This window comes from Bufo bufo, chromosome 2 (genome assembly GCF_905171765.1).
Source record: "Bufo bufo chromosome 2, aBufBuf1.1, whole genome shotgun sequence".
Classification (NCBI taxonomy): Eukaryota; Metazoa; Chordata; class Amphibia; order Anura; family Bufonidae; genus Bufo; species Bufo bufo.
In genome coordinates this window covers 798,158,092-798,184,774 of record NC_053390.1, presented here as the reverse complement: position 1 = coordinate 798,184,774, position 26,683 = coordinate 798,158,092, and the positions used below count along the sequence as shown (strand labels likewise).

Genomic DNA, 26,683 nt, shown 5'->3' with positions numbered 1-26,683 from the left:
ACTGATGTGCTATCTGCACTTTAGGAGAAGCCAGGGCCAGGCATAATACCACTTACACTTCCTGGTCTTGTCAATCGCAGTGTAGAGGACGCAGCAGTTACAGAGAGAACAGAGCCTCTAGGTGTAATGTCAACGCCCCCGTTGCTCCTAGAGGCTCATTTGCATCTTATCATTTTCTCAGCAATGCGGGCACAGATGAACATCGGACCAGCACAGATGTCTTCAGATGGCAAGCGCACATGTAACAGGTCAGCCAGTGTCGTAGATACAAACCTGCTGACAGATGCTCTTTAATGGGCGCCCAGTAACCTGCAAAACCGCATGATCTTTTGGGATAACATCATCAGCAAAGGGGGCAGTTTTGTGTTCCTGTTTTGCCAACCATATTTCCCTTGATATCAGAAGATTCCTTAACATGTTGGGCATGTTAAGGAATCCTCTGACACTGCCATCATCTGCCAATTGTAATATTGGATAAAGTACCTGATGTAAATTCAAGTAACCCCTCCATCAAACGCCTTCCCCACATCTAGTGTGAGAAGCAGAAAAGAAGTCTGAGTCCTGTGAGCTTCTGCTGGAATATTAATAAAATGTTGGTTTCAATCGGATGTGCACTCCCTCTTAGGCCTCATGCACACAGCCGTTTGGCGGCCGGGACAGATCGAGACTAGGGTTGAGCGAACCCAAACTGTAAAGTTCGGGTTCGTACCGAACTTTAGGATTTTTGGACCCCAGACCCGAACTTTTCAGTAAAAGTTCGGGTTCGGTGTTCAGCGATGTAATGGCGCTTTTTGAAAGGCTGAAGAGCAGCCAATCAACAAGCGTTTAACTCTGTGCCCTTAGAAACCATCACAGCCATGCCTACTAATGGCATGGCTGTGATTGGCCAGTGCAGCATGTGACCCAGTCTCTATATGAGCTGGAGTCATGTAGCGCTGCACGTCACTCTGCTCTGATTAGTGTAGGGAGAGGATGCTGCTGCTGTGAGGGAGAGAATAGGAAAGAATCTTTAATCAGAAGTGCTTGTTAACTCAGCGATCTACCTAGACTTTGTTTTGTGGGTGCAGTGCACAATCTTTTTACCCTGCCCTGAGCCCAGGTAGAGCGATTTTTTTTTTTTATCCGTCTGTTAGTTAGGTGGGCGGCGGCGGTCATTTTATGCAAGTTCAGTGCACCAGCCCAGCATATGTGCATTTGTGACAGTCAAATACAAGCTTGAAATACTGCAATTATATTCTGGGTTTAAAAAAATCACCCATTTTTTGCAAGACCCTACATCTGGTGCCTTTGCAGCATTTGTCAGTGTGAAATACAATCTTGAAATACTGCAATAATTTTCTGGGTTTTAAAAAGCACCCATTTTGAGCAATATCCTACATCTGGGGCCTATGCTGCATTTATTAGTGTGAAATACAAGCTTGAAATACTGCAATAATATTCTGGGTTTAAAAAAACACAAATTTTTGGCAATATCCTACATCTGGTGCCTTTGCAGCATTTGTCAGTGTGAAATATAAGCTTGAAATACTGCAATAATTTTCTGAGTTTTAAAAAACACCCTTTTTGGGCAAAATACTAAATTTGCAACCTTTGCTGCTTCTTTCAGTGTAAAATACACGCGTTAGATACTGCCGTTATATTCTGCTATTAAAAAAAACACCCATTTTGGGCAAAATACTAAATTTGCGACGTTTGCTGCATCTGTCATTGCTAAATACAAGCTTGAAATACTGCAATAATTTTCTGGGTTTAAAAAAGCACCTATTTTTGCCAATATCCTACATCTGGTGCCTATGCTGCATTTGTCAGTGTGAAATACAAGCTTGAAATACTGCAGTAATTTTCTGGGTTTAAAAAAGCACTCCTTTTTGGCAATACCCTACATCTGGGGCCTATGCCGCATTTGTCAGTATGAAATATAAGCTTGAAATACTGCAAAAATATTCTGGGTTTTAAAAAACACCCTTTTTGGGCAAAATACAAAATTTGCAGCCTTTGCTGCATCTGTCAGTGTGAAATACACGCGTTAGATACAAACCGGATTCCAAAAAAGTTGGGACACTATACAAATCGTGAATAAAAACTGAATGCAATGATGTGGAGGTGCCAACTTCTAATATTTTATTCAGAATAGAACATAAATCATGGAACAAAAGTTTAAACTGAGAAAATGTACCATTTTAAGGGGAAAATATGTTGAATCAGAATTTCATGGTGTCAATAAATCCCCAAAAAGTTGGGACAAGGCCATTTTCACCACTGTGTGGCATCTCCCCTTCTTCTTACAACACTCAACAGACGTCTGGGGACCGAGGAGACCAGTTTCTGTTTAGAAATAGTAATGCTCTCCCATTCTTGTCTAATACAGGCCTCTAACTGTTCAATCGTCTTGGGCCTTCTTTGTTGCACCTTCCTCTTTATGATGCGCCAAATGTTCTCTATAGGTGAAAGATCTGGACTGCAGACTGGCCATTTCAGTACCCGGATCCTTCTCCTACGCAGCCATGATGTTGTGATTGATGCAGAATGTGGTCTGGCATTATCTTGTTGAAAAATGCAGGGTCTTCCCTGAAAGAGATGACGTCTGGATGGGAGCATATGTTGTTCTAGAACCTGAATATATTTTTCTGCATTGATGGTGCCTTTCCAGACATGCAAGCTGCCCATGCCACACGCACTCATGCAACCCCATACCATCAGAGATGCAGGCTTCTGAACTGAGCGTTGATAACAACTTGGGTTGTCCTTGTCCTCTTTGGTCCGGATGACATGGCGTCCCAGATTTCCAAAAAGAACTTCGAATCGTGACTCGTCTGACCACAGAACAGTCTTCCATTTTGCCACACTCCATTTTAAATGATCCCTGGCCCAGTGAAAACGCCTGAGCTTGTGGATCTTGCTTAGAAATGGCTTCTTCTTTGCACTGTAGAGTTTCAGCTGGCAACGGCGGATGGTACGGTGGATTCTGTTCACTGACAATGGTTTCTGGAAGTATTCCTGAGCCCATTCTGTGATTTCCTTTACAGTAGCATTCCTGTTTGTGGTGCAGTGTCGTTTAAGGGCCCGGAGATCATGGGCATCCAGTATGGTTTTACGGCCTTGACCCTTACGCACAGAGATTGTTCCAGATTCTCTGAATCTTCGGATGATGTTATGCACAGTTGATGATGATAGATGCAAAGTCTTTGCAATTTTTCGCTGGGTAACACCTTTCTGATATTGCTCCACTATCTTTCTGCGCAACATTGTGGGAATTGGTGATCCTCTACCCATCTTGGCTTCTGAGAGACACTGCCACTCTGAGAAGCTCTTTTTATACCCAATCATGCTGCCAATTGACCTAATTAGTGTTAATTGGTCTTCCAGCTCTTCGTTATGCTCAAATTTACTTTTTCCAGCCTCTTATTGCTACTTGTCCCAACTTTTTTGGGATTTGTTGACACCGTGAAAATTGGAATCAACGTATTTTTCCTTTAAAATGATACATTTACTCTGATTAAACGTTTGATCTGTCATCTACGTTCTATTACAAATAAAATATTGACATTTGCCATCTCCACATCATTGCATTCAGTTTTTATTCACAATTTGCTTAGTGTCCCAACTTTTTTGGAATCCGGTTTGTACTTCTGTTATATTCTGTTATTAAAAAAACACCCATTTTGGGAAAAAATACTAAATTTGCAGCCTTTGCTGCATCTGTCAGTGTGAAATACACGCTGTAACGGATCTCCTGGCACCCCGACTGGGTACCTCCGTTGATGGTTGCTCCTAGTGCTTCCTGAGGGCTCCAAGCACTCCACTCGACCCCACATGGAATCAAGGTCATGCGAGTGACCGATGTAGTTCGGGGGAAGAGGCGGTGGTCGCACAGAGCCACCAGCACAGCAGAACAGGGAGCAGGGTGCAAAAGCAGAGCGTCCGTCCTCTAGACAGTACGCCTCCTACTGCCCACTGCAGCAAGGGACCGAGCACACCAAAGCCAGCTCCAAGGAGTTCCCTGACATGGCAGTTCTTCAGACAATGTGCTGACGACAAGATACGAGTGGTTTGCACGCTGTGCAATCAGAGCCTGAAGCGAGGCATAAACTTTCTCAACCTGAGCACAACCTGCATGACCAGGCATTTAAGTGCAAAGCACGAGCTGCAGTGGAGTAGACACCTCAAAAATCAAGAAAGGTCTCTGGCTCCTCCTGCTTCCTCTTCTGCTGCAGTTGCGGCCTCTTCATCTGCCAGCACAGTTCTGGAGCATGAGGAGGTGGAGGATGAGATGCAGGAGAAGGAACCATGTTCACAGCAGGGTGGCACCCAGACCAGCTCAAGGCCATCACTGGGGCGTGGATGGGGGGATACAGAGGACACGATACAGAGGATACAGAGGACACCTCCCCTAGAGGACAGCTTTTCGTTGCCTCTGGGCAGCCTGGCACACATGAGCGATTACATGCTGCAGTGTCTCCGCAACGACCGCCGAGTTACCCACATTCTAACTTGTGCTGATTACTGGGTGGTAATGCTGCTGGATCCCTGTTACAAGGACAATGTACCATCCTTAATTCCATCACTGGAGCGTGATCGTAAGATGCGCAAGTACAAGCACACGCTGGTAGACGCGCTGCTGGTGGCATTCCCACCTGACAGCGGGGGCACAGTGGAAGCACAATGCGAAGGCAGAGGAAGAGGTCGACAACGCAGCTGGGGCACCGCCAGCACCTCAGAAGGCAGGGTTAGCATGGCAGAAATGTGGAAAAGCTTTGTCAGCACGCCACAACAACCAGCACCACCAGCTGATATGGAACGTCTTAGCAGGAGGCAGCATTTCAGCAACATGGTGGAGCAGTATGTGTGCACACGCCTACATATGCTGAATGACGGGTCTGCCCCCTTCAACTTCTGGGTTTCCAAATTGGGCACATGGCCTGAGCTTGCCCTTTACGCCTTGGAGGTGCTGGCCTGCCCTGCAGCCAGTGTATTGTCTGAACGTGTGTTTATCACGGCAGGGGGTGTTATCACAGACAAGCGCACCCACCTGTCCACAGCCAATGTGGACAAGCTCACGTTCATTACAATGAACCAGGCATGGATCCCACAGTACTTGTCCGTACCTTGTGCAGAATGGACATGTATACCGGCCTTACCCAGCCATTGTTATACAACAGCGCAATTGCTCATATTTTTTTTTTTATATTTCCCACTCTTTTAGGGTGTACCCTAATTTAAAAGAAATAAAAATTTAAACCAAAAACCAGTGTTGGCTACCTCGTCCTCCTCCACCGCCACTTCCGCCTACACCGCTACGTCCACCATCTCCTCAAACCTCCTACTCCATATGGACTTCCACCTCATACATCAAGATAATTTTTTTAATTTGTATGTATTTTATGTCATTTCACTAATGTTAAATTTTCGGGTGAAATTCACAAATTTTTGGCTGTGATATACCCCTGCTCTACCTAGTAGACAGGTAAACAAATTTCACTAATTTGTCTGTTACATGTTCGGGTGAAATTCAACAATTTTTTGCTGTGCTATACCCCTTGCTCTACCTAGTTGACAGGTTAATAAATACATTTTTCTGTTACATTGTCGGGTGACATTCACCAATTTTTGGCTGTGATATACCCCTGCTCTACCTAGTTGACAGGTTAATAAATTTAACTAATTTGTCTGTTACATTTTCGGGTGACATTCACCAATTTTTGGCTGTGGTATACCCCTGCTCTACCTAGTCGGCAGGTTACATAGTTGGGTGACATTTTACCATTTTTGCCGTGAATAAACCCCTGCTCTGCATAGGTGACAGGGACCAAAATTTTAAAAAATCATCTGTTCCATTGGTGGGTGACATTAACCCATTTCTGGCGATGAAAAACCCCTGCTCTGCATAGGTGAAAGGAAATTAAATTTGTAAAATTCGTCTTGAATTGGCCTTTTCATTCGATCCTTCCGTTTTAATAACTTGTCCCACTTTTTTTTTTTTTTATTATATTTTTATTGATTTTTCAATAAAGAACAAAGGGTAACAGGGTACCAAGGTATGGCACGCAGGCCAAGTCAGTATGCAGATAATGAGCATTGTGAATACATGCGAGATTAGTTATGGATATGCAGAGAATTCCAAACCATTTGTGTTTGCGGAATATGTTGTATGGTCCTGAGGTGTAAATTGCATTACTAGTCTGATTGAAAGGTGGTAAGGAGTGTGTAGTTGGCTAGGTGGGAAACATGTTTTATTCTAAACACAATAGAAGGTTCATGAATATCTAAATATCAAACTAGTAAGTGAGGCAGTTAAAGGATGTGTGTGGGGGGGGGGGTACTTTATTCTTGAGGAGACCTGTAAGTCGACCAAAAATGCCATTTTTTGACAAAGGTAGTATGTGTACGATTTTCCCATGAGGAGAGTTCCTCGAACCTATGTATCTGATCAACTTTCTGCAACCACTGATCTATGGATAGTGTTTGGCTTTGTCTCCAGAGTCTAGGAAGTACAAGGCGGGCTGTGATCAATAATTGCAAAAAGATGAAGGGTGTATGTGGAGAGTCTATATCTTCTATGATTAAGAGAAAGTAGAGCCAGCTGAGGGGACGGTTTAAAAGAGGTGTGACATATTTTGTTTGCCAAGGAAAAAATTTCAGACCACCAATTAATTATCAGGGGGCATGTCCACCATATGTGGAAGAAGGTCCCTCTCTCTCGGAGGCACCTCCAGCATGTGTCCGAATTGGCTTGAGAAAATATTGCATATTTGTCTGGCGTATTGTACCACCTTGTTAATATTTTATAGCCATTCTCTTGGATTCGGACACAGCGGGAGGCCCTATGTGGAGATTCAAGGATTTTGTGGAGCAAGGCAAAAGGAATGGTGATATTCAGATCTGTTTCCCAGTATTTTATAAAGGCAGGTTTGGCTAGTATAGGCAGTGAGCGGAGTTTGCTATAAATTTGCGAGATAAGCTTCCTTGGAACTGTGGAAAGTGATATCACAAATTCAAGCCAAACTAGGGGACGCATTAGGTCACTCTTATGTATGTGTTGGTTCACATAAGCTCTCAGGTATGCAACTGTAAGCAGTCACATGGGCGAGGGGACAGTAACTTGTTCATGGAGTCTATATCTAGTATGTTACCAGATTGGTCAAATAATGATATTATTCCTGAAGCTGATGTAAGGAGGTTTTGTGATGTGGCTGTTCTCAGGGCCATAGGGGCCATATCAATAACATCCGTTAGTGAAAGAAGTGGGGAAGGAAAGGGAATGGCACAGTGAGAGGAGGACAACCCTTTCCAGGCACCTAAGGTTGCTTTGACAATCGGGTAATGAGATAAGGGACCAGCTAAGACATTTTGGCGGCCTAAAAGGAGGGCTCTGATTGGCGTATTCAGTATGTCAATTTCCATTTCCACTACAGCCAAGTGTGGAGAGGGGCGTAACCAAGCCATGGCCCGGGATAGAAGGATAGCTCTGCCATAGAGTTCTGGGTTTGGAAGTCCTATACCCCCGTCTTGCCTAGGTTTTCCAAGAAGGGAAGATGCAAGTCTGGATTTCCTCCCATTCCAGATGAAGGCCCTAAATTTCTTTTGTATCGAGGTGTAATAATGTTTAGGTATGGGAATCGGCAAGACCTGCTGTAGATAAGTGAGGCGTGGGATGATTAGGGAGGAAAGCAAATTTTTCCGGCCGAACCAAGATAAAGTAGGGTTAGAGAGAGTAAGGTTGTCTATAGTGTTGAATATAGAAGATTTAAGAGGAATGTAGTTGAGAGAGAAAGCTCTTTTAGAATGGGACTAATAATCACACCTAAATAAGTAATGGAGGGAGAGGACCAGTTGAAAGGCAAATTCTCCATTAGGCGCTGTTTGGTAGCAGAGGGAATTCCTGAACACAGGACCAGGGATTTGTTAGCATTAATCTTGAAATCTGAGATTGAGCTATAGAGATTAATGTGGGCTTGTATATGGGGTAGAGAAGCTGATGGGTTAGTTGTCATTACAAGTATGTCATCCGCAAATGCTGCAATTTTTTGTTCATTGCCTCCCAAATGTAGACCCTCAATCGTCCTGTCTAACCTAATAGTAGATAAGAGTGGTTCCAAAGCCAAGATGAATAGAAGAGGGGACAGGGGGCAGCCCTGTCTGGTCCCATTTCGTATAGTAAAAGGAGAGGATAGAATCCCATTAACCATAACCAGAGCTGTCGCCTGGTCATACATGGTGAATATGGCTTGCACAAAGGGAGCAGGGAGGCCAAAACGAAACAGGGTGTCCTTCAAGTACATCCAATTAACTCTATCAAATGCCTTCTCGGCGTCCGTGCTGAGTAGTAGTAGCGGGGTAGAGGTGTGATTAGCATGACACAACGCATTGATCACTTTGGTCGTGTTGTCTTTGCCTTCCCTATCTCGTATAAAGCCCACCTGGTCCCTGTGTACAAGCTTGGGGAGGAGGATTCGCGATGTGCAGAGAGAAGAATAACAGAGTTGCGGCACTCACCAGGATATCAGCAAATATCTTTATTCAGGCTTCCTTGGAAGTCGACACATAAGGGATCCAGGGGCAGACACAATGTTGCAGGCGGCGACGGCCGTTTCACGCGTGGGATCGCACTTCCTCAGGCCGCTGTATACGTCATGACGCAGGTTTGCATTTTATACAGGCGGACAGGGGACGGCCGGCGCCGTCAGCCACAGCTGTGCGCCCTGGGATAAATGACATATGTTAAAAACATGCGAGCAGCATGGACAAATGTGAATACAAATAAATACATAAAAGCATGAGCACAAAAGCAGATGCAAATCACTTGTTAATACCCACAAACAAAGTGGAGTACTAATACGAGGTCATAAATAGGTGACATGAGTACAAAGCGAAATATAATACATATGGTTTTCCAGTGGATTAAGGGGGCGCATTGTATCAGCGCAAACAAGTGCGGATACATGACAGAAAGCAAAGGCACAAGCAAAGAATAACAAGGTGTGGGGGAGGGGGGGCTGAATCCTGCAGACCATTGCCCAAATATCTTGAACGTGTACGGTTTATAGAAACACAGACATATCGTTCCTGTCATTCATGCCCGCCGGGCCCATTGCGCCCGTTTGCATTATCCACCTTGCCTCCATCTGCAGGAGTAGGCGATGCCGGTCACCCCCGCGAGGGATGGGACGGACATGCTCCACCCCCGCAAAGGAGAGGCAACGTGGATAAGCATTATGGGCAGTGCGGATATGGTCAATAAGGTGTGGACTACCTCTACCTGACCGTATGGAGCCGACGTGCTCGCGGATGCGCTCAAAAAGAGGGCGAATAGTTTTGCCTATATAGAAACGCTTGCAGGGACAGAAAACTACGTATACCACGTAAGATGTGCGGCAGTTGATAAATTCCCGCACAGTATGTGGTAACCCCCCTATAAGTAAATGTTTGCTGCAGACGTTGAGTGTACAAAAAGAGCAGTGACCGCATTTAAAGTTGCCCTTTGGCTTAGCAAGCCAGGTCTCGCCCTTGGGTGTGGAGAAAACTGACGAGTTTATTTTTAAGTGTGGGGCACTTCCTAAATGCGATCAAAGGTTTTTCGTCAGTCACACTGCTGAGAGAGGACTGCTGGTACTAAGATGAGGATGGGGCAAGGGAAACTGGGAAAAGGAAGCCACCGGCCCCTTTTAACTTTGACCAAATAAAACTCGGACAACTTAGTTTATAAACCAATCTTTTACTGGGTGATGATCGGCCACAGCAAATTGTTTCCTTATTACAAAAAACGGTATCAAAACCCCACCTCCTCCACGAACCATTTCTCCGATGCGGTATACCACCCTGGGTCCCCAGGGCGTACGTTCGCCAATAACTGTTTACCAGGATCTTTCATTTCCAAATTCCGCCAGCTGTGACTTCTCTTCCTCCTTCAACGAACCTCAAAAGAGAGACATAATGAACCAGACTGGTCTTTCAACCACAAACCACCATCAACACTCATTACCATATCCCCTTTTTTTTTTTTTTTTTTTTAATAAACATAATATAAACTTAAATCTGAAACCTAAGGGCGGGAGGGAGGGCAACTCGGCTCACCCTGACAAGAGGAAGTGCGAACCACTGTCCTCCTCTATATAATCCTGCCTTACTTCTCCTACCACCGTCTCCTCCTCCTTACCCTCTCCACCTACATTTCTTTTAACCCCCTACCTTCCTTTCACTACCATAACCCGGGGCCTATTCCACCACCCCTACCCAGGGAAACTAAGGGAGGGGAGAGGGGGGACCAACAGTCCCTCATCACCCTCCTTACCCTGTCGGGTGCTCTCCAGACTGCTGGTACTAAGATGAGGATGGGGCAAGGGAAACTGGGAAAAGGAAGCCACCGGCCCCTTTTAACTTTGACCAAATAAAACTCGGACAACTTAGTTTATAAACCAATCTTTTACTGGGTGATGATCGGCCACAGCAAATTGTTTCCTTATTACAAAAAACGGTATCAAAACCCCACCTCCTCCACGAACCATTTCTCCGATGCGGTATACCACCCTGGGTCCCCAGGGCGTATGTTCGCCAATAACTGTTTACCATGATCTTTCATTTCCAAATTCCGCCACGGAGGAGGACCGTGTCTCACACGGGATTCTGACCACCACCCAGCAAACTAAAAGCTTGTTCGATGCCATCCTGCAAACCAGACAAAAAGATATCCAGACCTATATCTGTGAGATGTACTCCATCTGGCCTCATCAGAGGTCTATTATCGCCCTCTAGCTGCCAATGCCGGACCACTATCCCCCCCTTTAAACGCACAAATCGGGACATTCGGGCATTCAACGTCCTCCTGCATTTCTCCATAGCCTCCCCGTCCCTGGCGCCGTGCCAAACTATTCTTGGCACTACTTCTGACCATACGATCACCAACTCCGGGAAGAACGCCGGGAAGCGCTCCAAATCAGACCTCATCAACGCCATTAGCTCCAACATCCTCTGAGAACACAGGTCATTTCCACCGGCATGTAGGACCAGTATAACCGGCCCCACCGATCTACGCCCAATCTCAACCACTTCTGGTAACACTTGCGCCCATCTCAGCCCCCGAAGACCTCTCCATTGCACATCTACTTCCCTGAATCCCAGGCTGCGACCTCCAGGCCTGCATTCCGCCCTCTGCGCTGCCCAGAATATGTAGGAATGCCCAACCAACCAAATCACTGGACGACCGACTCCTGCGAAGAAAAAGAATTAGTAAAAACACCAATACGTTAAACCACATGTAACCCCTTCCAACACAACCCCTTATATATATATATATATATATATATATATTTATTTTTATTTTTTATTTTTATTATTTTTTTATTTTTTAAACTAACTCACCAACAAATCTGGCCTTACATATCGCGCAAAGCAGGCCGACCTCCACCGCCCAATCCGCATCACTTCTGATTCTGGCAACCCCGCCCTAGCCGCTTCCGTCGCCGCACCTATTCTAAAGGAGTGAGTACCGAATTCCCCCGGATCCAACCCCAACTGCGCCAAGCATCTACGCAACACCGAAGCGAACTGAAATTTCGTCAAGGGTAACCCATTGGCATGAACGAAAAAATTTCTCCCACTCACCCTTACGGCCATGTACTCTGAAACCAATCTAATCGGGCACGCCCCGCTAGCAACTGGATGGATAGGTAACCATACCCCTTTTCCGAACTGATCGGTCTTAGAACGACGAACCCGGACCCGCAGCGCATTATTATTCATAATCACATCCGACAATAACAAACCTCCTTGCCGCGAGCTGGAAGGCGCCACCAGTTCCCCCACCCGTAAAGCCGCAAAAAAGGCCACACTAAAACACGCCGTCACTAACGCCCTCTCAAACCCTGAAGAACACACGACTCGACACACCTCTACCAATCTTCCCAGCAAGCTAAACGAAATTGGCCGCCTACTCTCCCGCACTACATATTCCTTCTGCCACCCTTTCAACGCCTGCCTGATCAAGAAATTCTTTGTTACATCCGGCCATCCTCGCAGCTTAAAATAAAAACCCACCCCGGCCAATTTACGCCGCGCAACTGGAGCAGAAACCCCTTGACCCCGCAACCTTAACAACCACTCCATCGTAACCTCCAAACACACTCCATCTCCTGCCGACACCTCCCTATTACCTTTTACTGTCAACCACTCAGCCCAGGCCTTACCATGCGCCTGCCAGGTGGCCGGAGTCACCGAAGAGCTGACCAACGGCATCAATTGCTGAGCACTAGATGCCATAGGAAATCCGGGAACGCTCGTCCATCCATGTCCGCCTCCGGAAGAAGGTCCCGAAAAACCTGCCAACGGAATCGAGAAAGAGCATCAGCGATCCTATTATCCACCCCCGGAACATGACGTGCCCTAAAATAGATATTGCGCTCCAAACACCTTAGCACCAAATGCCGAAGCAATGCTAGGACCGGCAATGATGAAGAAGACAACCTATTAATACATTGAACTGTACCCAAATTATCCGACCAAAAACACACATGACGATTCTCTAGTCTGTCACCCCAAATCTCAACTGCAACTACAATAGGGAACAACTCCAGCAATGTTAGGTTACTCACCAACCTCAAATCTCTCCACTCATCCGGCCACGGAGACGCACACCATTCCTTACCCAACACCGTACCAAATCCACAGGAGCCTGCTGCATCCGACCACAGCTCAAGCTCACAACTAGATATCTCCTGTGAAATATAACACGTATGGCCATTGTATGAACATAAAAATTCCCGCCACACTTTCAAATCAGCCTTGAGCGACTTGGTCAGTCAAATGCGATGACGAGGGGAAACCACTCCCCGTGTTGCCAAGGATAACCGCCGTGAAAAAACACGCCCCATAGGCATAACCCGGCAAGCAAAACACAACAAACCCAAAAGCGACTGCAGCTGCTTAAGAGTCACCTTCCTTACCACCAGAAACCCCTCAATCAAAGCCTTCAACCCAACTAACTTGTCCTGCGGTAAACGAAAAACCATAGCCACTGAATCTATTTCAATACCTAAGAAAGACAACCGCGTCACCGGACCCTCCGTCTTTTCAGCCGATATGGGAACCCCAAAACGCTCCATCAATGACAAAAAGGCAGATAACAAAGCCTGACAGACTCCCATACCCCCCGGCGCTACAAACAAGAAGTCATCGAGGTAATGAATCACTGATGCACAACCGGACTCAAAACGCACCACCCACTCCAAAAATGAACTAAACAACTCAAAATAGTGGCACGAAATGGAACAGCCCATAGGCAAACAGGTATCGTAATAGAAGAAACCCTCAAAACAACCCCCAAGCAAATGGAAACAATCCGGATGAATAGGCAGGAGCCTAAACGCTGATTCCACATCCGATTTTGCCAACAGAGCCCCTTTCCCAGCTTCCCTTACTAGCGCCACCGCCCGATCAAACGATACATACGACACTGATGACTCCTCCTGAAGTATCGCATCGTTCACTGATGCGCCCTTCGGATGAGACAAATGATGTATTAGTCGAAATTTTCCTGGTTCCTTCTTAGGTACAACCCCCCACGGTGAAACTCGCAAATTAGAAAAAGGGGGCTGAACAAAGGGACCCATAATCCTACCCGCCGCCATTTCCTTCTGCAGCTTATCCCTGAGAACCTCCGGATACTCCCTAGCTGATTTGAGATTTTCTGAAAACAACGGGGACCTATTAAGAATAAACGGAATGAAAAAACCTTCCGAAAAACCCTTCTGCAAAATGTCCGCCGCCCCCTTATTGGGGTACCGGTCTAACCAAGGGGCCATCCTTACCACGCTGACTGGAGTCCTTCTGTTCAAGGGGGGTATGGGGTTTAACACCTCTCCCTTGAGATCTAAGGCACCTACCCGCGGGATGGGGGCCCCCGCATGCTGAACATTCATGCTTGTACCTACAAGCACTGTATTGGAAAGAGAAAGCGAAGCGTGATGGAGTAGAATTGATTCCTCTCTCCCTAAGCAGAGAGGTGCGGTTCAATTTGGCGGCTTTGCGAAGGGCCGCTGAGACACCCCTCGACGGATAACCCCTATCCAGGAGCCTATTGCTAAGCTCTCTGGCTTGCCTAAAAAAGCCTTCATCAGTGTCATTGATCCTACGTAGTCGGACAAACTGTCCCTACGGGACAGCGCGTTTAACTGAGGGTGGATGAAAGCTGGCCTGGTGGAGGAGGGAGTTGGTCGCCGTGGGTTTACGGTAACCACTGGTGTGTAGTGTACCATCTTGCACAGTGACATGCACATCCAAAAAGTCTAAAGACTCACCACCAAACTTGATGGTGAATCTCATGTTCATTTGGTTATGTGCATTTAAATGGTCAACAAAAGCATGACACGACTCCTCACTCCCCCACCAGACCAGAAAAATGTCATCCACATACCTCAGAAACAGATGAATGTGGCACAGAAAGGAGTTATCCGTCGAGAAGATGTAGGTCTCTTCAAATACCGCCAGGTACAGGTTTGCAAATGTGCACGAGACAGGAGTGCCCATTGCAGTACCTAGTACCTGGCGGTACCAGAGACCATCAAATTGAAAAACATTGTTGCTAAGGACAAGGTCCAATGCTTCATGGATGAAATCAATGAATGTTACACTCTTGTCAGTTTTACTCAAGACCGTATTGACTGCTCGGAGTCCTAGGTCATGTGGGATACGAGTATATAGACTCTCGATGTCTAGAGAGACAAGGTGAAAGTCTTCCTGCCACTCAAAGTTACTGAGCGCACAACGAAAGTCACCCGTGTCTTTGAGATAAGTCGGAGTACTGCATAGCAACGGCCTGAGGAGCCAGTCAATATAACCAGACAGGGGTTCGGTCACTGAGCCGTTCCCCGCGATGATGGGACGGCCCGGGGGTCGGGTCAGTGATTTATGAATTTTAGGTATGAAGTACCATGTAGGGACTTTGGGGAAGGCCAGTATAAGTCGCTCTTTCATATTTTTTGACAGGAATCCATTGAATATGTAATGGTTGATTAAGGCGAACAGTTTGGAGGATATACCAGGTATGGGGTCCCCCCTAAGCTTAGAGTATACCGTACGGTCTCCCAATTGCCTGTGTGCCTCCTCCAAATAGTAATCCCTTGGCATCAGGACCACATTCCCTCCCTTGTCGGCCGGCTTAATGACCATGCTGGTCTGTTTGCTTAACCACAAAAGAGCGCGGGATTCTTCTATCGTTAGATTAGAAGGTGCTGCAGGGTACACCAGCGCACTAATTTCTCTTAATACTCGTTTGTGGAAAAGGTCTATAGCCGAGCCGGCTGGCATGGGAGGAAGGAAGGTGGACCTGACGCCCCCTGTGTACTTATTCACATGACCAACCGTGGCTACGGGCTCCTCTGGTTCAGTATTAGACAAAAAGTGTATACAGGCAATCTCTTCCTCAGTGAATCTGCCCGACAGATGGAAGTCGGTGAAGGACATAGTAGCTGGGACATCTCCCGGTGAAGAGTCATGACACCAGAGAGGGGTCTCAGCAGACAGCTTTTTGAGGTACAACTTACGAACAGACAGAAATAGGTCAATCTCAAAATCTACTAGGTTGAACTGTCCAGGCAGGCTGTATCCCAGCCCTCGGTTGAGGAGTGGGATACAGCCAGGGGGCAGTTCAGAGCCCGTGAGATTGATGACTATATTTTGAGTGGGTACATGATTGTCCAGTTCATCACGTTCTACTGTCGCCAAGTAACTTGGCGTCTCCTTGGGGAGGAGGATAGCTAATCTGTTGGCTAACATTTTGGCTAGGAGTTTAAGATCTAAATTTAGGAGGGAAATGGGCCTGTAGTTGGAGCATTGTTTAGGATCTTTCCCTTCTTTGGGGATGAGTGTAATGTGAGCTGTAGTCATATCTCTAGATAAGGGTGTCCTTTAAGTGCTAGATTACAAACCTCTAGAAGGTGGGGTAAGAGGATATTTTGAAAAGTTTTATAATAAGAGGCAGGAAGGCCGTCTGGACCTGGGCTTTTCCCTTTCGGTATTTGGCTTAAAGCTCGACTAAGTTCCGATAGGGTGACGGGTGATTCCAATTTTTGCTTTTGATCTTCGGAGACGGTGGGGATATTGGCTGAGTCAAGAAAGGACGAGATAGTGGATGTCCTAGTATCTGGGGGTGTGTTAGTAGGGAGGTTATAGAGATTTTCGTAGAAGGTGCGAAATTGGGTTGCAATCTGTGGGGCAGAAAAAATCGTTTTACCATCCAAAGAGGTGAGTTGGTGAATGTGATTTGCTGCTCTTCTACCTTTGACCCTACTCATAAGGAATTTGGTGGCTTTGTCACCATGAGCGAAGTATTTGTGTTGGGAGTTCATATAATATTTGGCCGCTTTATTCTGTAGTAGGGTTTTGAGTTTTGCTCTGTGTTTTGAGAGCTCCAGGAGATGGAGATCTGAGGGATTTTTTTTGTGGGAGGTTTCCAGCCTCTGGATATTTTTGAGAGCTTCATCAATCTCTTTTTCTCTAAGTTTTTTCTGATGTGAGCCAATGCTAATAAATTGACCTCTGATGTAAGGTTTATGAGCATCCAATAAGGTATTTACGGATATGTCAGTGCATTTATTGATTGAAAAATATTCTGTGATATGTTTGGATATAAGTCAATCGTGGACTGATAACCTAGTAGGGATTCATTTAGTCGTCAATTGAAGCTAGTGGGAATACTATGTGGGGCATTAACCGTAAGGAAGATTGGAGAGTGATCAGAAAGGTGTAAAGAGCCTATAGAAGCTTCTTTGCAGAGATGTAAATGTTCTTTGGATATAAATAAATAATCGAGACGGTGATAGCTATTATGCAAGGAGGAGTAGAGGTGAAGTCAGATGTATCTGGTTGCAGGGACCGCCATGTATCTATCAGGTGAAGATTGCAGAAATTGTCTATGAAGTTTTTGAGGGATCTGCCAGAATGTGAAGATTTTCGGGAGGAAGTGTCTAGTTGTGGACATAAAGCAATATTCAAATCCCCTCCTAATACTACTATCCCTTCTTTAAAGGAGTGAACATGCTGGAGCATACTGGAAAACCAGCGGGATTGATTAGTATTGGGGGCATACAGGTTAATAAAGGTATAGGTTTGTGTGCCAATTGTGCCTTTCACTAGTAGGAACCAACTTGTCCCACATTTCAGCTCAATCACATTGCAGCCATTGACCTCCCTTGGATGTGATATACCTCTCTCACGCTCCCTCTCCGGCGTGGAACCCTGATTCGGCGATAACCGTGATCAACATGATAGGCACAGAAAACAACATCGAAAGTTGATAGAGCAGATATCCAATTGGATCGTGGACATCACAGGGACGTGTGACATGGTGGAGCAGTATGTGTGTACACGCCTCCACATACTGACTGATGGGTCTGCCCCCTTCAACTTCTGGGTCTCCAAATTGGGCATATGGCCTGCCCTGCAGCCAATATATTGTCTGAATGTTTGTTTAGCACGGCTGGAGGGGTTAATAACAGGTTATATTTCCCAATGTTTTGGGGTGTACCCTAATTTAAACAAAACCAAAAAGCAGTCTAGGCTACCTCCTCATCCTCCACCTCCACTTCCACCTACACCGCCACTTCCACCGCCTCAACCTCCTACTCCATATGGTCCTCATCCTCCAAGATCGATTATTATTTTATATTTTTACGTATTTTATGTTATTTTAAGTCCTTTCCCTATCCACATTTGTTTGCAGAGCACTTTCCATGCTCTTAACCACATTTTGCTGCCATTTGCAGTCCTCTAGCCCTTTCCATGACTTTTTTTACAGCCGTTTTAGTGCTCAAAAGTTCGGGTCCCCATTGACTTAAATGGGGTTCGGGGTCAAGTTCGGGTGCCGAACTTTTTAGTGAAGTTCGGCTGAACCCGTCGAACGCGAACATCCAGGTGTCCGCTCAACTCTAATTGAGACCCATTCAACTTGAATGGATCTGTGATCCGTCCGCACCGCAAAAAAATAGAACATGTTTTATATTTTTTCCGGTGCGGAGGCACGGACAGAAAACACCATGGAAGCACTCCATAGTGCTTCCGTGCGGTTCCGTGCCTCAGCTCCGGATTGCGGACCCATTCAAGTGAGTGGGCCACAATACAGCCACGGCCGGGCAATGTCCATGTGCATAAGGGCTTAAGATGACCAACCTGGTTGCAGTAAACTGTTAGCTCTTTATTTAAAGGGTGCAGTTGTTGGCTGAACAAGTGTGGAAGTGTAGAAGAGAGCTTCTACTGTGGCTTCAAATAATGGATGCACTGCAGAATGCAACTGTACTGTTCCACTTCTAGCCTGACACATGACTCAAGTCATACCTTCCAGCTCCTTAGTCATATGATGGCAAGTCGGGTTTCTTAAACCGGTATACCAATTTCAAGGCGACTTTCACATCTGCGTTTTCCTTTCCGATTTTGTGATCGGTCAGAGGTTCTCAAAACCGGAGGAAACTGTTTCAGTTTTGTCCCCACTCATTGTCAGTGGGGACAAAACTGAACAAACCGGAACAACTGAACAAGACTGATCTGGCATCAAAAATAATTTAAGTCAATGGTACAGGATCCGGTTTTTTTCGAACACAATGGACACCACCAAAGACACCACCACCATATCCCCTCCACTCGATTCAGAGGAATTATTTTCCCATCCATTCCCAGACCTTACCGTTGCGCAGCCATTCTTGGCATCGGATCAGGAAGAGGAGTACCCAGATCAGCCCAATGACGGAGGTACCCGCTGTTGCCGCCTACTCCAGGATCTCTAATGTCAGTGGTGGTGAAGGTGACGATGATGACGTGTCGATGGATGTCACGTGGGTGCCCACAAGAGAGGAAGAGGAGGGGAGTTCAGAGGGAGAGACAGAGCAGCAGATAGGGGGTAGAAGGAGGAGAAGTAGGCAGAACTTACAGTGCACAGGAGGCAAAAAGCAGACTGCAAATGTATCTGGAGTGAGCCATCCACCATCCACGGTCACATCTGGCGCTTCCAGGACGCCGGCACATGGCTCCGCAGTGTGGGCTTTTTTTTAACGTGTCAGCTGCTGACAATAGTGTTGCCATCTGCAGCCTGTGCTGTCAACGCATAAGTCACGTTAAGCCGAACACTCACCTAGGGATGACCACCTTGAGAAGGCACCTGGCCTCCCATCATCGAGTCCAGTGGGAGCAATGCCATCAGAACCCACAAAGCCACACTCCCGGCACTCCACGTCCTGACTCTTCTCCTTCTGCTCCCATTTGCCCTCCACTCCATCTTCCACCGTGCTGTTGTTGCGTTCATCTGGCAAAAGGCAGGCTTCCGTGGCCAAAATGTTTGAACGTAAAAAGTTGATGACGCCGGATAACTCTCTTGCCCAACGGCTGACCGCTGGCTTATCGGGACTGCTAGCCTGCCAACTACTGCCATATAAACTGGTGGACTCGGAGGCCTTTAGAAAATTTGTTGCCATTGGCACACCGCAATGGAAGGTCCCCGGAAGGAAATATTTGTTCCACAAGGGCATCCCAGAGCTATATGGCCATGTTCAGCGGCAAGTGAATATATCTCTGGCACACAGTGTCGGTGCCAAGATACATCTGACCACAGACACGTGGTCTAGCAAACACAGGCAGGGAAGGTACATAACTGGCCCACTGGGTGAACCTTCTGACGGCTGTCAAGCATGCAACCTGTGGCACCCGTGTGGATTTGGTGTTACCGCCACAGATTGCATGCAGGCCTGCATCTTCTTCTCCTCCTCCTACTCCATCCTCCTCTGCTAACTTCTCCTTTTACACTGTGTAAGGGGTTACACTCTCAGGCAGGGCCGCGATGACAGATTCTCGTGCAGACCACAGTTAAAGTCCAAACGTTGCTTTATTTATTTATCACACTCCGGCAATACAGGATAACCCAGTTATAACTCACCTGGTAAGGTGGAGGTCTAGCACCACAAAACATAAACCAAACCAAAATAAACACCTGCCCGTCTGGGCTCTGGATAATACAGTCAAGATCCTAGCTCACCTATTGAACACAGGTCACAGAGAGAATTCAGCTTCTCTAACCAGCTGTCACGACCATGGTCATGGTCGTGACTCTTAACCGCAGGCTGTTGCCTGCGGTCTCGTGTGGTTGTTTCAACCACAGGTGAGGGCCGCTTGTATGTTGCCTCACTTGTGGTTGCCGTTGGCAACATGCTCTATTTATGTACTTGGCAGCATAGCAGCCTGAGCTGTTGCTTGGCAGCTTGCTGCAATCTGCATGCGGTTGCACCTGGCAACCTGTCTTTGTAGGTGTGCCTTTTTATAGGTTTGGTGTGCACGTGGTTTGTGTGTGTGCACTGACACTTCCCTTCGCCTGTGGCTGCCCGTGGCAACGTGTTGTATTGTTTACATGTGCTGGCAGTGTCTCGGCCTTCTGGCCGACTCCCAGGACACGGTTGCCACGCATGTCGTTGCCTGCGGTAACAGCTGCAAGGTAGTTGTGTGTGTATTTCCCTTTTAGTTGTGGTCTTCCCTTCCCTGGTGTGAGTAGGGTTAATTCCCTTCTTTCTGTGTGAACACTGGGTGTGTCTGAGTTTGGGTGTGGCCACTTTGGGCTATAAAGCCTCAGTTGAAACATTATGTCTGATGTTAGATGATGTGGATATGGTCTTTCTGTTTATTGCAGCTATGGTTTCCTGGCTTCCTGTGTGATGTGTGGTGTGTGCTGTGTCCGTTAATATTGTTGTGGACAGCAACACCTGTACATGGGTTCCAGGCTGTGTGTCTGTGGCAGGTAGGTGGTGTTACTAGTTACATTTACCTGCCATTGCCATTAGCTGTTTCTGTTCCCCTTGTTGCTTGGCCACTTTAGACTCCTGTTCCTCCATGTCCAGGAGGAACGGGCTGTCTACCCAGCTCCTAGTTCAGGGATCGACGGAGGGTCAGAAGGGATCCAAGGTTCCTGAGCATGAGCCCTCCTACCTTCAAGGGCGGCTCATGCAGCTAGGAGTCAGGGTCAGATTAGGGAAGCTCTAGGAGGTGACCTGCTCCCTAATTCTGTGGTACTGGCCAAGTAGCGACCTTCCATATTCTGGCATCGCACGGCTGAGGGTTTTCCCCATCCTCAGCCGTGACACCAGCAAGGCAGCCATATTCCCAGACTTTCTCCAGGCATTACTCTCCTCAGACTGACAGCCTGGACTATGCTTTATTTCCCCTTGATGATCCCAGCTGGCTTCAGCTGGGTTCCCTCAGGCTAGGGGAAATCTTGTCCTGGAATGTGGTGGACTGGAGAGGTCCCTCTACCAAGCCTACCTTCTCCAGTCCAATAAAATCCAGCCCATAAACTTAACAAAACTGTCTCAGCAACCTACACATTGCTGAGACCATTTTAACCTTCTGGATTTTATTTACCTCACCCAGTTGAGGAAGCTGGGTGGGATATACACCCCTTCCAGGACTTTACCATACACTTTTCTGTTCACCTTACCACAACTGCTACCGCCTCTTCCCCTGTACCCCCCAAGCTCCCCAGAAACTATTCGACGTGCCAGGTGAGACGTTGCCATGCTGTGCTGCGGCTGTTGTGCCTGGAAGCCAAGAGCCACACCGGTCCTGCACTGCTTTCAGCTCTGTGTTCACAGGCCGATCAGTGGCTAACCCGCTCAATTTGACAGTTGGTAAAGTGGTGTGCGACAACGGTGCCAATGTGCTGAGCATACTGAAACAGGGCAAAATGACACAGATGCCGTGCATGTCACACGTCCTGAACTTAGTCGTGCAGCGATTCGTTGCCAAATACCCCGGGTCCAGGACGTCTTGCGGCAGGCCAGGAAAACCTCTGGCCATTTTAGAAGATCTTACACGGCCATGACTCGCCTAGTCAACGCCGAGGATAAACAATGGCGTTTTGGACTGCAGAGGAGTAAGGGGAGTAAAGGGTTATTATAAAGAGCAGCTATAGGGAATGGTATAGCCTGATAGGGGTGTGTGTCATCTAGGGCTGAATAAAGAGGTGATATGAGCTGTATTTTCCCTATTATCCGCCCCCGTTATCTGATTGGTCCTTAGGGGTGGTTCTGCCTGAGGTTATGTATGGGGCTGCAGGAGCCTGCCCGGTCTCTTTCTCCTGGCACCTGTGCAGCTTCATCAGGTATGGCCATGGAACAAGACCTTATGGCTTACACAGCGAAGGGCCGGCTTTCATATCTCGCCTGCTGGCGGGATTACAGGCCATCCGCCGGCCAGCCCGCTTGCGTTCACCCTCCCCTCACTTACCTGCGCGATCTCAGCGCAGAACGGGTCGGGGGAGAGCCACAACTGGAGCGCCGGCAGTACAGGAAGCGTGTCTTCCACCCGAGCGGCTCTTGGCCATGCCCCCCATTTGGCCACGCCCCCGAATCGGCAGTTGGCGCGGCTGTTCAGGAGCGCTCAGGGAGCCTACACAGCGCTCCACTGCCGCCCCACGTGTACAGTAATATGGGAAATCGCCCTAGTAATGTCTCCTCTGCTAAGGAGAACACCCTAATCATTAACCCATCCTCCATTGCCCTGCCACAGGATAATTCACAGGCGGCGCCTACCCCTCCAGTCCCCTCCCAGTTAACCCCTGCACCTCCTTCTATTACTCCTAACCTGGAGCATCTGGAGCCACAGGCGGGGAGGCCATCAGCCACCCCTCCTCCATTAACCCCTGCACCGTCGCCATTAACCCCTACACCCCGATCGACGGCTAGATCAACATCCCCGGCTGCAGTCCCCGACCGCCGACATCGGCGCAGGTCGGCATCCCATTCTCGGCGCCGCTCACGCTACAGCTCCAGGACCTCTCGTAGGAGTCACAGGGATACCCGCACCAGGTCATCCAGGTGGCGGTTGCTGTGTTCTTCAGGTTGGAGTTCCAGCGGACCCAGTTCTGGCGGGTCAAGGACCGAAAGGAGACGTGATGACAGGCGAGCGGCCAGCTGTTCGTCTCGCAGGACCGATCCGGCAAGCACCGAGCAGACGGCGAACCCTCCGATCGCACAAGCCCCGGTGGCGGCACCATCTACGCAAGGTCAGCTTAATTGCACAGGGGCATGGGGCGTCGGCAAGGTGGGTACAGGCTTAGTGCCAGCATTGCGAGCGTTGTTAGCACAGCTAGAAGCCGCCCCTGCTTTAGATCCCCTTCCTGTTAAGTTACCTGATGAGCCACGTGCTAGCGTCCATATAGAGTCTTTATTTTGTGGTCTTAGTCCATTAGGTTCTCATTTGGATGAGAAAACGAAAAATAAGATATGGTCAAACCAGTATGTTGATATATGGTCCTTAGTTTCCATTGATCAGCATACAGTAGACAAAGAAAGGAGGCCGAATGCGGAACGTTTCCTAGACCGTAAACCAAAAGTAGCTCGCAACATAGGTAATCGGCTGCAAGCCTTTTCTGTATTAGGTTATACTATGGCTACCCGCCACCCTGAACGGTCGGCGGAACTCTTCATCTACATGGATTCCATTTATAATGCATTTAAGTCACATGGGGGTTCAGCATGGTGGCAATACGATGAAGAGTTCCGTCGACGGTTGGCATTGCACCCAGAAATTGGTTGGGGCGTGAAAGCTACGGACTTGTGGCTAAGGCTCATGTTAGCGCAAAAATCAAACTCCTTTCCTTCCACAGCCGCTGGACAGGGGCCAGTGGCCGTGCGCAGACCAGGGGCCTGTTGGATCTATAATGAAGGGCACTGTAAATTCTTTTCCTTATGCAAGTATAAACATGAGTGCTCAGTGTGCGGAGGAGCTCACCCAGCCGTCCGCTGCTCCCGTAACCCCCACGGCCACAAGCCTTCTCTCGCCACTGGTGGGAAAGACCCCGGTGAGCGTTCACGCGATGTCTCATTGGCTAAACAATTACCCCTGTAACGATGTGGCGGCCCAGTTACGTTTTGGTTTCACTTATGTTTTTTTCATACCTTTCAATTATTCAAGGTTACCCCTGTTTTCTCAAAACTTAAAATCAACCTTATACCACCCAGTACAGCTACGCCAAAAAATTGAAAAAGAAGTCTCATTAGGTAGAATTGTGGAGCCATTTTCATCCCCCCCTTTTATAACATTCGTGTTTCTCCGTTAGGCCGTATCCCAAAAAAGGAACCAGGGAAATTCAGGTTGATCCACCATTTGTCCTTCCCCAAAGGCGCTTCGGTTAACGACGCCATTTCAAAAGTAGATTCCTCAGTCACCTATGTCCCTTTCGACCGAGCAGTGGCCCTAGTCAGACGCACTGCCCAAGGGGCGCTATTAGCTAAGGCGGATATTGAGGCGGCTTTCCGTTTACACCCCGTCCACCCAGACTGTTATCACCTACTGGGTTGTATGGTAGACGATATGTACTATTACGACACCTGTCTGCCAATGGGTTGCTCCATCTCATGCCATTATTTTGAGATGTTTAGCACCTTTCTAGAATGGGTGATTAGATATGAGTCGGGCTCTCAGTCCTTAACACACTACTTGGATGATTTTCTGTTTGTCTCCCCGAGTAATACTAATCAATGTGAATACCTCCTTAACACGTTCCGTTATTTTATGTTTAAGTTCGGTGTTCCCCTATCTGAAGACAAAACCTGCGGTCCCAATACGACTATTACATATCTAGGCATTGAAATCGATACCATCTCCATGGTTTTCCGCCTCCCCCAGGATAAATTACAGAACCTAGTCGGATTAATCTAAGGTTTTATAGCGTCCAAATCCGTCACGTTAAGACAAATGCAGTCACTGTTGGGTCCCCTAGTTTTCGCATGTAGAATTATGCCCATTGGACGAGTTTTCTCCCGCCGCCTATCCCTCACTAGCCGTGGCGTGGTTAAACCACATCACCATGTCCGTTTAAATCGACAGATAAAAATGGATTTACAGGTCTGGCATGATTTTTTGGAAAACTACAACGGCCACACGTGTTATCAAGGGCCGGAAATATCATCACCTGACTTGTCCTTACTCACTGACGCAGCTGGTTCCACAGGTTTTGGGGCAATACTTGGCAATGAGTGGTGCGCTTCCCCATGGCCCGAGGAATGGCGTAACTCCGGCCTTTGTTCTAATATTACCCATCATTGTAGCTGTTAATTTATGGGGCCACAAATTCGCAAATCAACAAGTATGTTTTTGGACTGACAACATGGCAGTGATTTTCAGTATAAATAAGCTAACTTCTTCTTCCCCTCTGGTACTGGCGCTGCTCCGTCATTTAGCGCTTCGCTGCCTAGAGCTCAATAGCTGGTTTTGCGCTCGCCATGTACCAGGCGTACTTAATTCTGCTGCTGACGCTCTCTCTCGATTCCAATGGCAGGAATTCCAGAGTATCCTGCCGGAAGCCACCAAGGAAGGCCTCCCCTGCTCGTGGCATCTATGGGATTTGCTGAAGAACGCCTGATGTCATTCGTGAGAGCGTCAGTAATGCCTTCGACGTGGTCAGGACATGGTAAGGCATGGGCTGAATGGTGCGCGCAAGTGAGAATTACATCCAATGATGTATTGCCTGAGGATACCTTCCAGGTGACAATCTTGTATTTGTTATGGCTAAGGACACTCAGGGTTTCTGCCGTAGTTGCGCAACGGTGGCTAGCAGGTGTCAGTTTTCACCTTAAGTTGGGGGGTTTGCCTGATGTAACCAAGGATTTCTTAATTCGCCAGGCCATAAAAGGTTGGAGAAAGGAACATACCCGGCGTGAGTGTAGGCGCCCTATATCTTACCCCCTTTTAATCCGAATTTGCAATGTTCTATCTGATATTTGCACTTCTGATTACGAAAATCGGCTGTTTAAGGCTGCTTTCACGTTAGCATTCTTTGCTGCGCTACGTATTAGCGAACTAGTTTGCCCGTCCCACTCTCGTTTAGGACTGGCAGCTGGTGATGTTTTCATTACTGAATCATCCGTTAGGATCCAAAACCGATTTATGGGCACAAGGGTCTTGGCTTCCGTTGCATAAGGCAGATGTCCCTATTTGCCCCCATGCTGTGGTTATGGAGTGGAACCGCACCCGCGCACAGGGTCCGGCCTACCTACTTCATGCTGACGGCAGCCCATTGACACTTTTCCAATTCAAAGCGATTTTGCGTCGCTGCCTATTGGCATTAGACCTCCCAGCGGCAGAATTTGGCACTCATTCTTTCCGCATAGGCACTGCTACTGAGGCGGCTAGGGCAGGTTTACCTGAAGCTGAGGTTCAACGTATAGGCAGATGGAGATCTACGTGTTATGCTTCATATATTTGCCCGCATTTATTGATGTAATTTATTTTCAGATTCCGGCCAGCACACCATATGTTTCGTTGGACACTCCTATATATTCTGGGCAGGACAGCTTGCTGAACACAGGCCGGGCGGCTCTAACCTCGGTTTCCGAAATGTTTCAGTCGCCTGGAGAGGCGTCAGAGGCCTGCGCTGGTCACAGGTCCTCCCAGAGGCAGTGGAGCTCAGTAGAACGGTTCACTCCCCGGTAATATTGGTCATCCACGCGGGGGGTAATGATCTCTGCTTATTAAAAATAGCAGAGCTCATTACCCTTATTAAGGCAGATCTGGAACGCATGATAGGGTTATTGGTTATTTACTCAGGGCCTTCCATAACTTCCCCTTTTCCCCCCATCCAAGTACCATCCCAATAAAACACCACACACTTTGCTTGGATTAAATCGGCCACAGCAGCCGTTTTATTAATAAAATAAATACA

General features: G+C 47.5%; 1 long non-coding RNA gene across 1 annotated transcript; it reads right to left on the bottom strand.

Annotated features, from left to right (window-relative positions):
• Positions 1-108: 108 nt before the first annotated feature.
• On the bottom strand, positions 109-24,472 carry LOC120991834. The gene is made up of 4 exons (XR_005776830.1): positions 24,460-24,472; positions 24,295-24,299; positions 23,940-23,948; positions 109-286 (listed from the first exon to the last, which is right to left on the bottom strand). It is a non-coding gene; the product is annotated as an uncharacterized LOC120991834 (long non-coding RNA).
• Between the last annotated feature and the right edge of the window lie 2,211 nt (positions 24,473-26,683).